Source organism: Amia ocellicauda, chromosome 6, assembly GCF_036373705.1.
Source record: "Amia ocellicauda isolate fAmiCal2 chromosome 6, fAmiCal2.hap1, whole genome shotgun sequence".
NCBI lineage: Eukaryota > Metazoa > Chordata > Actinopteri > Amiiformes > Amiidae > Amia > Amia ocellicauda.
Window position 1 is genome coordinate 41,085,329 of NC_089855.1, and position 9,821 is coordinate 41,095,149.

A 9,821-nucleotide genomic window follows, 5' to 3' on the forward strand; every position below is an offset into this window, starting at 1 on the left:
TTTAGTATGTCACAAATGTTCCCTAATTCGTTTTACAAATGTTCCCTGTATGATATGTATGTTCCCTAAGCATGTGACGAATGTTCCCTAGTTTATGTTACAGATGTGCCCTAGCACTTCTCTCTCTCTCTCTCTCTCTCTCTCTCTCTCTCTCTCTCTCTCTCTCTCTCTCAATTCAGTGCATTTGTATTGTCAAAGCAATAAACAATATCATTATAAATCACAATAAGATGTAATATAGTACAGAAAAACAAAATGTAATAAAATGTGATCTTTAATACACACAAATATGTATGGCTGGTCGGAAGCGTCTTGGACTCGGGTTCCTCTTCATTACTTATAACGCTTTTGCCTTTTGTTAAAGCTTTCCATGGAGGGGAATGTGGATGAGTTTGTACCATTCTTGGGAGGCTCTGCCTTGTTGGGGCGGAGCTGTGATCCAGGTGAACAGCAGATCGGGCATAGGTGGGCATGTGGGCGGAGGAGGAGGAAGGCCGGTCAAGCAAATAAGCTTGCTAAGGTACGCAGCAGCAGCAAACAGCCCCCCCATCCAGCCAACCAGGCAGTCTGGCTGGCAGTGACTGAGTGGTTGACAGACGGCAAGCAACGGAATGCACGTGCTCTGTGATGTCATAGCAGTCAGCTCAGAGAGAGGTTCCTGATGTCATCGCTGAGCTGGCTGGCTTGGTGAGTCTTGCTGGCTGTGTATGTGTGTGTGTGTGTGTGTGAGAGAGAGAGAGATAGAGAGTGTGTGTGTGTGTGTGTGTGTGAGAGAGAGAGAGATAGAGAGTGTGTGTGTGTGTGTGTGTGTGAGAGAGACAGAGAGAGAGAGAGATTTTTTGAATATTAACACCTTTATTTTACTAAAGAAATACTAACAAAACATTTAAAACAAACTAGAAACACCTAAAAAACATTAAAAAAACACAGCCTATTCCAAAAACCCTCAATAAAAACCACTACACACGTGCTACCAGTAAAATATTCAAGTGAATTAAACCAGTTGGTTTAAATGTCCAAAGTCAATGGCACAGAGGGCAGCCCCGACCCCCCACATCTGCAGAAAAGTGTCCAGGTCTCCCGTCAGGCTGTAGAAATTGTAATCGCACTCTGGAGCTTACGAGAGACCAGAAGAGGGAGAGTGCACACTGTTGCTGCTGCGCTCAGTCTGACTTCTCCTACTGCTCAGGATTAGCCAGCTTAGCCTGCCCCACTAGAAGGTTTGCTAACTGACAAACATGTCATTGGCGTTGCTTGTACTGGACTCCCAAAATAAACACAGTGCGTGAGAAAAGGAGGCCCAGCTGCTTGAACAGGCTCTCCAGTGCAGTGAACAGCAGCTCTAATCTAGGGCAGTGGCAGAAACAGTGAAAAAGAGTCTCTCTCTCCCCGCAGTAGGGGCAGGTGTCGCTCACTCTGGGGTCCAGTGTATGTGCAATAGAGTTTGTTGCGATGACGCCATGCAGAAGCCATGCAAAAGCGGGGGCTTGTTCAGGCTCCTCCAGGCCGGGCAGGCATCTTCACCCAGAGCCAGGTGCTCCCTCCAGGGGGTGTCAGGGAGGGGCTGCAGCTGCTGATGGTGCAGCTCCCTCACACTGAGCTGATTCAGCTCCTGACGATGAGCTGTGGAGACAGACACACTACACAGACTGTGAGGCGACAGTAGGCGGCCTGATGAGCTAGGGGGGACTGAGAGACACAGACAAACAAGGGGAAAGATGGTGTCAGGGTCCTTGGGCCAGCAGTGCTGCGTGAGAGCCTGGAAAAGCCGCTCCACAGCGCCTATGGGAAGGGCGTTCTGTACTGCCCAGAGAAATCTGGTTACGACTCTCAGTGACCTCATACCCAGCCTGGCAGCCAGGCTGCCGGCACCAACCCACTGTCCCCTGTTTAAATCCAACAAATCCCTCACGTCGGATCACGTCAACCTTAAGCAGGACTGACCTGAGGCTGCTGGAGAGCAGGAGTGGACAGCTAAAACCGGGGTTCCAGAGCAGTGGCTCCTCTAACAGCCAATACAGACTGCTGCCCCCCAGCTCCCTACCCAGGGAGAAGCACCTCTAAAACAGTACTATAAAAAACAGGCAGGGAAGGAAGTATATTGGGACGTGTCTTAAGTAAAAACATGTGTCTGTCATAACAAGTGTCCAGGGCGGGAGACACTGGGGATCTGGAGGGTACAGGAGCCTCTGAGCTGCCTGCAGCCGAAAGGCACTCAGCCTGCTTAACAGATCTACCAACCCCTGTCCCCCCTCCTGGAGCGGCAGGTACAGCACTGCTTTGCGCACCCAGTGCAGCCCGTCCAAAATCCAGGAGCAGGGTCTGTATCTGGGACACCAGGGCCGGTGGGGGGTCCAGACAGGCATAAGTGTGCCAGAGCATGGAGGCCACCAAGTTATTAATAACAATTGCTCTCCCCCTGAGGGAGAGCTGGGGAAGCAGCAAGTGCCATGCCCTCAACCGGCCCTGTACCCTCTCCAGCAGGACAGCCCAGTTCTCCTGCACCTCCCCCAAAGTCACACCCTGCATCCGAGGGCCTGAGAGAGACCACTGCAGCCCCGCAGGGAGGGCAGGGGGGGCAGAACCCTCCCACACCCCAACCAGATGAGCGCTGCTCTTGCCCCAGTTGACCCTGGCTGAGGAGGCCCTGCTGAACTCCTCCAGACACTCCCACAATGACCTGGATGTCTCGCTGGCCAGACTGTGTCTCAGCAGCATAGGCCGACACCCTGACCGCCTGCTCTGGGTGACAAGGGATGGACAGCCCGGCTAGCAACTGCCTCAGCCTGTGCAGCAGGGGCTCGATAGAAAGGAAGTATAGCATCCCTGACAGACTGCAGCCCTTTCTGATGCCTCCATGGATGGGGATAGGCTCACTCAGGCCACCATTGATCTTCAGCACACTGAACACATGACAGTACAGCAGCTGAATAAATTCTGCGGCCGGCATGATGTCTCTGAGCCGCTTAGTCAGAGCCTTAGACAGGATCTTATAGTCCTGACACAGCAGCGCCACTGGCCTCCAGTTCACAATGGAGGACAGATTCCCCTTCTTGGGCAGCAGGGTCAGAACAGCTGTACGACAGCTAATGGGCAGCAGCCCAGCTCACAGGCCCTCCTACAGCACTGAGAGCAGGTGAGCCCATCCAGCCCCGGTGCCCAGCCCTTATTGAGCTCTTGCATTGCGCAGGTCAGCTCAGCCAGGGTTAGTGGGTCCTCTAACCCCTTGACCCCATCCTGTGGGACCTTAGGCAGACCCTACAGAAACTTCTGCTGCTGCTCCAGGCTGCCCGGCTCTGCGGAGAACAGCTCCCTACAGAACTATGTGGCATGACTACCCATCTCTTGCCCATCCTGCAGCACGCAGCCCTCAGCCATCCTCAGGCAGAGCATCACCCTGCTCTGCTGCCGCCTGCATTCCAGCCCAAAGAAGAACTTGATGGGAGCATCCATCTGTGTCAGGCTCTTGAACTGCGAGCGCACCATTGCCCCTCGAGCCCACGTCCCCAGCAGCTCTGACAATGCCTGCTGCATAGCTTTGAGGTCCTCTAATGCCCCCGAATCTCCAGCATCCAAGGCTCGGTGGAGCACCTGAATCTCTCCTTCTAACTCCTTCATAGATTCATTCAAGCTGTCAGTCCTATGCTCAGTGTACTTCTGGCAGAAGAGCCTGGTCTTAACCTTCCCAATGTCCCACCACTTTCTCAGGGAGGCAAACCTAGGGCGCTCAGATCTCCATCTCTGCCAAAAGAAAAGAAAAGAATTACAAAAAATCCTGTCCTGCAGCAAGCTATTATTGAAAAGCCAGTAGGCACTGCGCAGCCGGACAGAAGGCAGGGTGACACTCACAGTGATGAGACAGTGGTCAGTGGTCAGGTGGGGGTGAAATGGCAGCCACCGATCAAATTGACATGATGTCTAAAGGTATAAAATCTATCCAGCCTGGCTAGCGACATAATGCTAGAACCCGGCCTCACCCAGGTGTACTGTATCACCTTTGGGTTGGCATTCCTCCAGACATCGACCATTTGTGCAACTGTGTATTACCTTCCAGCTGTTTTGCTGACTGTGGACTGGGCTCCAAATGATTCCTATCTAATCTATAGTCCACAGTACAGTTCCAATCACCCCCCCAAAACCAGGATCTCCTCAGCCCCACAGTCTGCTAGCGCTTTGCTGAGCACCGGAAACACTGACAGTCTGTCTCTCACAGCATTGGGGGCATAGATATTAATAAACACAAAGGTCCTTCCCCCGCTCTCAGCCTTTACCATCAACAATCTTCCACCAACAAACTCTGTTTTCTTAAAATAATCCATTTTAAAAGTGTGTGAAAATAAAATCACCACTCCCCCACTCACACTAGACCCTTGGCTAAACACACTCTCTCCTTTCCACACCCACTGCCACTCACACTCATTCACACTGTCTGCGTGCGTCTCTTGTACAAATAAAAATTGAGACATAAAAAAACATACTATTAACCATTATCATTAGATTGCAAAGCAGTCCTGACAACACTCTTTTACATGTAGCACTCCGGCTCACTAAACTCCGCGAGTGCCACATCCTGCAGGATCACTTGTGCAGATGCCAGGAACTGCTTTGCATTAGGGAAGAAGTTTTCTAAAACTATGTTCCTCTTCCCCTTGGTCTCTCTTAAAAAATCCTTAATGCTTTTAGCACTGTATCCCGCAGTGTCAGTGGAGACGGGCTCGCCCTGGGAGTCAGCGATGTCCCCCTCAGCAGCGCTGTCCGAGTCTGCGCTCTCCACAGCCGCAGCACTGCACTCAGACTCCCGGCGCCGCAGGCGGTCGGCCACCTTGGATTGAGACGGCAGGTTCCCCCAGACAGACTCCCCTGACTGCGAGTCCCGCCGCACCACAGCCCCCACACCGTCTCCGGGATCCTCCTCACCAGCCGTCCTCGCAATATTCGCCTTTTTAGACAACTGAATCAACTGCCTCAGAAGACGGGGCAGACTGCTTCTGCTGTCTTTTCCTGTGCACTTTAAACCCATCATCACTGGCTAAGTGTTCAGTCTTGGTGGCGGCCGCATCAGCAGCAACAGCAGCTCCCTCCTCGGCTAACTGAGCCCGTGGCTGCTCTGCATTCTCACTGCTAGCAGCTTCCCCACTAGGCTCCCCTACTCTGTCCCCACCGAGGCCAGTAGCGTTTGCCACCGCCTCCCCCTCATCGCTCCCCCGGACGGCAGAGCCGACACCAGACGGCCCTGCCTGCTCCTCACCTTCCTCTCGCCCGGCCGCCGGAGCCTCTCCCTGAGGGCAAGAGCGACTGATGTGCCCCTGTGCCCCGCACCTCAAACACCTCATGGTATCAGTTGACACGAACACCACGTACACTAACCCCTCGATCTTAAACTTCAGAGACAGGCTTAACTCATCGGCGCCGTCCGCCAGCACCATGAAACCCTGTCTGTGGTAAGAGAGGACGTGTTTCAGCTCCGGGGCGCTGCAGCCCAGCAGCACCCTCCTAATGGCGCAGGTGAGCCGGCCATAGCGACTCAGATCCCCCGCCAGCAGATCGTTACTCAGGAAGGGGGGCACATTGGAAGTAACCACCTTTACAGCCGGGGTGGCCAGAGGGAGCGTGGGCAGGAAGGTCCCCTTCACTTCAGAATTCAGGAAAACCACAATGCCCTTATTCATTCGAGCCGCAGAGACGATGTTCTGGAAGCCGACCTTCCTTCCGATCTCCATCGCACAGTCCTCTACCGACACCTACTCCTGGGACACGAGTATAAACCCGTGCTTTCGGGTCAGCGTTTCGTAATTAAATGAAGGGAGGGGTCTCCCCGCCCGCAACGCCATGCTGATCTAAATCGAAAAACAACCCCCTAAACCCGAATCGTTTAAAACCAACAAACGATTAAAAGTATCTATAAAAAAACAAGAAAAGGAAAGAAAAAGAGTAGTAAAAACACACACACACACTCTCTCCAAACAAACCTCCCACCACCACAGACTCCCCCCATAAACTCCCAGCATGCAGAGAGAGAGAGAGAGAGAGAGAGTGTGTGTGTGTGTGTGTGAGAGTGGGTGGGTGGGTGGCTGTGTTAGTGCCTGTCTGTCTGTCTTCTGTGTCTGTCTCTCTGTCTCTCTCTCTGTCTCTCTCTCTCTCAATTCAGTGCATTTGTATTGTCAAAGCAATTGGACATTCAAACATACATTTATACATACATACATACATACATACATACATACGTACATACAAACATATATATGGAAAAGAAACATTACAATTATAAATCACAATAAGATGTAATAAAGTACAGGAAAACAAAATGGAAATCATTGACTGAACACATTTTCTTTGAAAATTTGTTTTCCTGAGGTATCTGGGAATCATTATTGAAATCAATTAAAATGCTTATTTTCTAAAAATATATTTTTTTAGGAAAATATCTTAATTTATTAACTCAAATAATGGAGCGAAATATGTGTATAAATAGTATTAATACATGTCAATAAATATAACTTGAATTGTGTACTAAGAAATTAGGAAAAGGAGAAAGAACAGCTGTTAGGATACAGAGTGATGTTTTCAGAGGGTCTGAGCGATGTTGATGAAGGTTTGAGGACGTTGACAAGGGGTTTAAGAGTCGATGAGGCTTGGGAAACTGTAAAAAGGGAGTTTGGTATGTGTGAAAGAAATGTGCTGCCACTTTCAGCACAAGAGTTTTGATGGCGATTGAATGGAATATGAGGGAAAATAAGGAAGTTACTTAAGGTATAACTTAATGTAAAATAAATAAATAATTGAATGAGATATAGTTTAAAATCTAAAGTCATGAAAGTGTATGGAAATAATGCTTTCCCAAACAGAAATACCCTATTAATCAGGAAGGGATTCACCCCCCCAAACAAAAAAAAAAAAAAAAAAAGGGGGGTGGGGTTGGGGCAGTGAAAGTGTCTGTGAGGTCAACTATGATTATTTACCTAACAACTATTAACTTTGTTGTTGAAAGAGCTGCTGTAATAATTATTAAAATAGTCTTAGATATATAAGTCAGATAAAAGCAAAGAGATAAGCGCATTGTTTTGAAAGTTTGACAGCTCCACACAAGAAAGAGTATTTACACTAGGTAGTAAAGTTGATTCAGTAACACAGGAGATATGATGCTGCTGACGACAACTGAGTGCTGTACTGAAATAATCTGTGAAAATTTGGGATCAAGATTATTATTATGAATTGTCCCTTTACTGGAAACCTCATAGATTGTGTGAATGTCAACTACTGTCCATGTGATAGAGATGCCTTTTATAAGGAGGATCTCTGATGTTGTGCGAACCACACATTGTGTCTTCAGATGACCGATCTATTCCACATGGCAGATATGCACATTATGAATCGTGTCCTGAAGGAACCGATGTCTGACCCGTGGTGGCAGAGGTGCAAATGGAGAAGACGCTGGTGTTCTCATTGAGACACAGTAGGCCGAGGGCGCGGCTTTAAAGACAGCCTCACGGCATCTTGAACAGACCAATGTTGAGGTCCACAACGCTGAAGTGATGCTTGACTTAATGGAGAAATAAGTTAAAATACTGAAATTAAAGGTTGTCCAGATTATAGGAATATGCAATACATTGTGAAAACAGCTCAAATGACATCTGCAGTAGCATATATTCTTGTATTGGTAGTTAATTTATAATGTACTTTTGGTGGAGATGTCAAATTACTCAAATGAATGGAATAAGAGTCATGAAGTAAGAATAAGTCCATTGCCCTTCTCTTGAGAGGTATGGAATGTACAATGTTTATCAATTAAAATGCATCAGAAATATATGTGAATAACTGAATTTGTAAAAATAACATGTATGCTGACTTTTGTATTCCTTTTGAAGCAAAACAATGTATGTATTATGTAACTGGGGATTGACCTTTATGACCTGGGGCAGAATGAAATATAATTTGAGATACACAGTAAAGCTCCAGGAAATTGTAGGTGGCCACTGCAATTTCCATAAAAGAGCTCAATATTCAATAAGGTGTAGTTATGACATAATTGTTTGCCCGACCAGGCAAATAAAAATACAATCCTATCCCCTGATTATTTGAATACCTCGCTGTACATACATACATACCTCGTAGGTGGCAAGTTGGGATAAATGGGAGCTGAACACGCAGCACTATACCACCTGCCCCTCCGGAGGAAGAAATTATTGTAACTGACAAACACGATTATTTTGGCTTCATTTCGCTTCATTTCTATTGCCAAAAAGGAGGGAATGAAGACTCTGTAAAGGAAGTTGAATAAAGTGTTTTGTGATAATTATATAATGTTTTATATTAATACTAGCATTAGAAGTAGTTTTGTATACAGGCTGAGCAGATTAGATTTAGCAGGACAAGTAAAGGGTCAACAAGGTTGGTTTGTTAGAAACTCCTGTCAGTAATGAAAGATTACACAGTGCCGAAATAGCCTACAGCTGTCTGCTGAGAATTTGTTTATGACTGAATTGTTTCTCCAGATAGGGAGGAATTGTTTTTGTTAAAGAGCGATTGACACTAGGTAAATGAAGACCGTGGGATCACATCTTCCTAGTGCACATCAAAGACAGACATCTGCTTTGGATCCATCACCTCTTCACGGGAGGACAGATCGTAAAACGGACCCGGACCTGTATCTTCTGATTGGATGAACGGCCATAAGATGTTACGTAATTTTTCCAATAAAGTTGTACTCATGTCTGTAAACATTAAGCCTCACTGAAGGAATTATTTCTGACAGTGGAGCTTCCGAGCGGCTCGATTAAAGTTCTGTTTGCTTTGTCTCCACGACTCTCCACTTATTTCAGACACGGTTCTACAGGGTGAATGTGGAGTCCATTTTTCGGATTTAAAACAGTTTGTTAACTCGGCACAGGCTCTGTTGCGGGGCTCTGCGGAGCTTGAGAATCCAGAAAGGTTTAGATTGAGAAAACTAGAAAAAAAACTAGAAAACAGTGTTGCCCTGCAGGGCCTGAACAACGGAAAGGCTCCCGGACTGGACGGCCTGCCGATGCAGTTCTTATAAGACTCTGTGGCCAGTACTAGGGATGGACTTACTCAGTGTGTGTGAAGAGGGTGTGCTGGACGGTGAGCTGCCATTGAGCTGCAGGAGGGCAGTACTTACACTGCTCGCTAAAAAGGGTGATTTATGTTAAATCTCCAACTGGAGACCTGTGTCATTGTTGTGCTGTGACTTTAAGATCTTGTCAAAGGCCCTTGCCAACCGTCTCAATCCAGTTATGGGATCCCTAGTGCACCCAGATCAGACTTATTGTGTCCCACAGCGCTCTATATTTGATCATTTTTTTTTGGCGAGGTACCTGATGTCGGCATCCAGGTTGTTTGGCTTTCAAGCAGGTTTGATCTCCTTGGATCAAGAAAAAGCATTTGATCGTGTGGATCATAAGTATTTGTTCCATACCTTGGAAGCTTTTGGTTAGGGCCCTAATTTCTTGGCACTGATTAAATGTTTGTATAATAATGTTTTTAGTGTGTTAAAAATAAATGGCGGGTTGAGTACCCCATTTCCAGTGCAGAGAGGGATTAGACAAGGCTGCTTGCTATCGGGAATGCTGTATTCCTTGTCCATAGAGCCTCTCTTGCACACGCTGAGGACTGTGTTGACTGGTCTGAGCATCCCGTCCTGCAGTGTGGTGTGTGTTCGGTTGTGTGCATATGCAGACGATGTGTGTGTGTGTGTGTGGTGGGGGACTGGGACGTTGTGCTTTTGGAGGAGAGCCTAGAGAGATATGGGCAGGTGTCATCAGCAAGAGTTAATTGGATGAAGAGCAGTGCGGTGCTGCTCTGGG

The 9,821-nt window shown here is 47.7% G+C and overlaps 1 non-coding gene across 1 annotated transcript; it reads left to right on the forward strand.

Annotated features, from left to right (window-relative positions):
- The first annotated feature begins 314 nt into the window (after window positions 1-314).
- Window positions 315-429, forward strand: LOC136751967 (U5 spliceosomal RNA). Its single transcript, XR_010817150.1, has one exon. It is a non-coding gene; the product is annotated as a U5 spliceosomal RNA (small nuclear RNA).
- The last annotated feature ends 9,392 nt before the right edge of the window (window positions 430-9,821 follow it).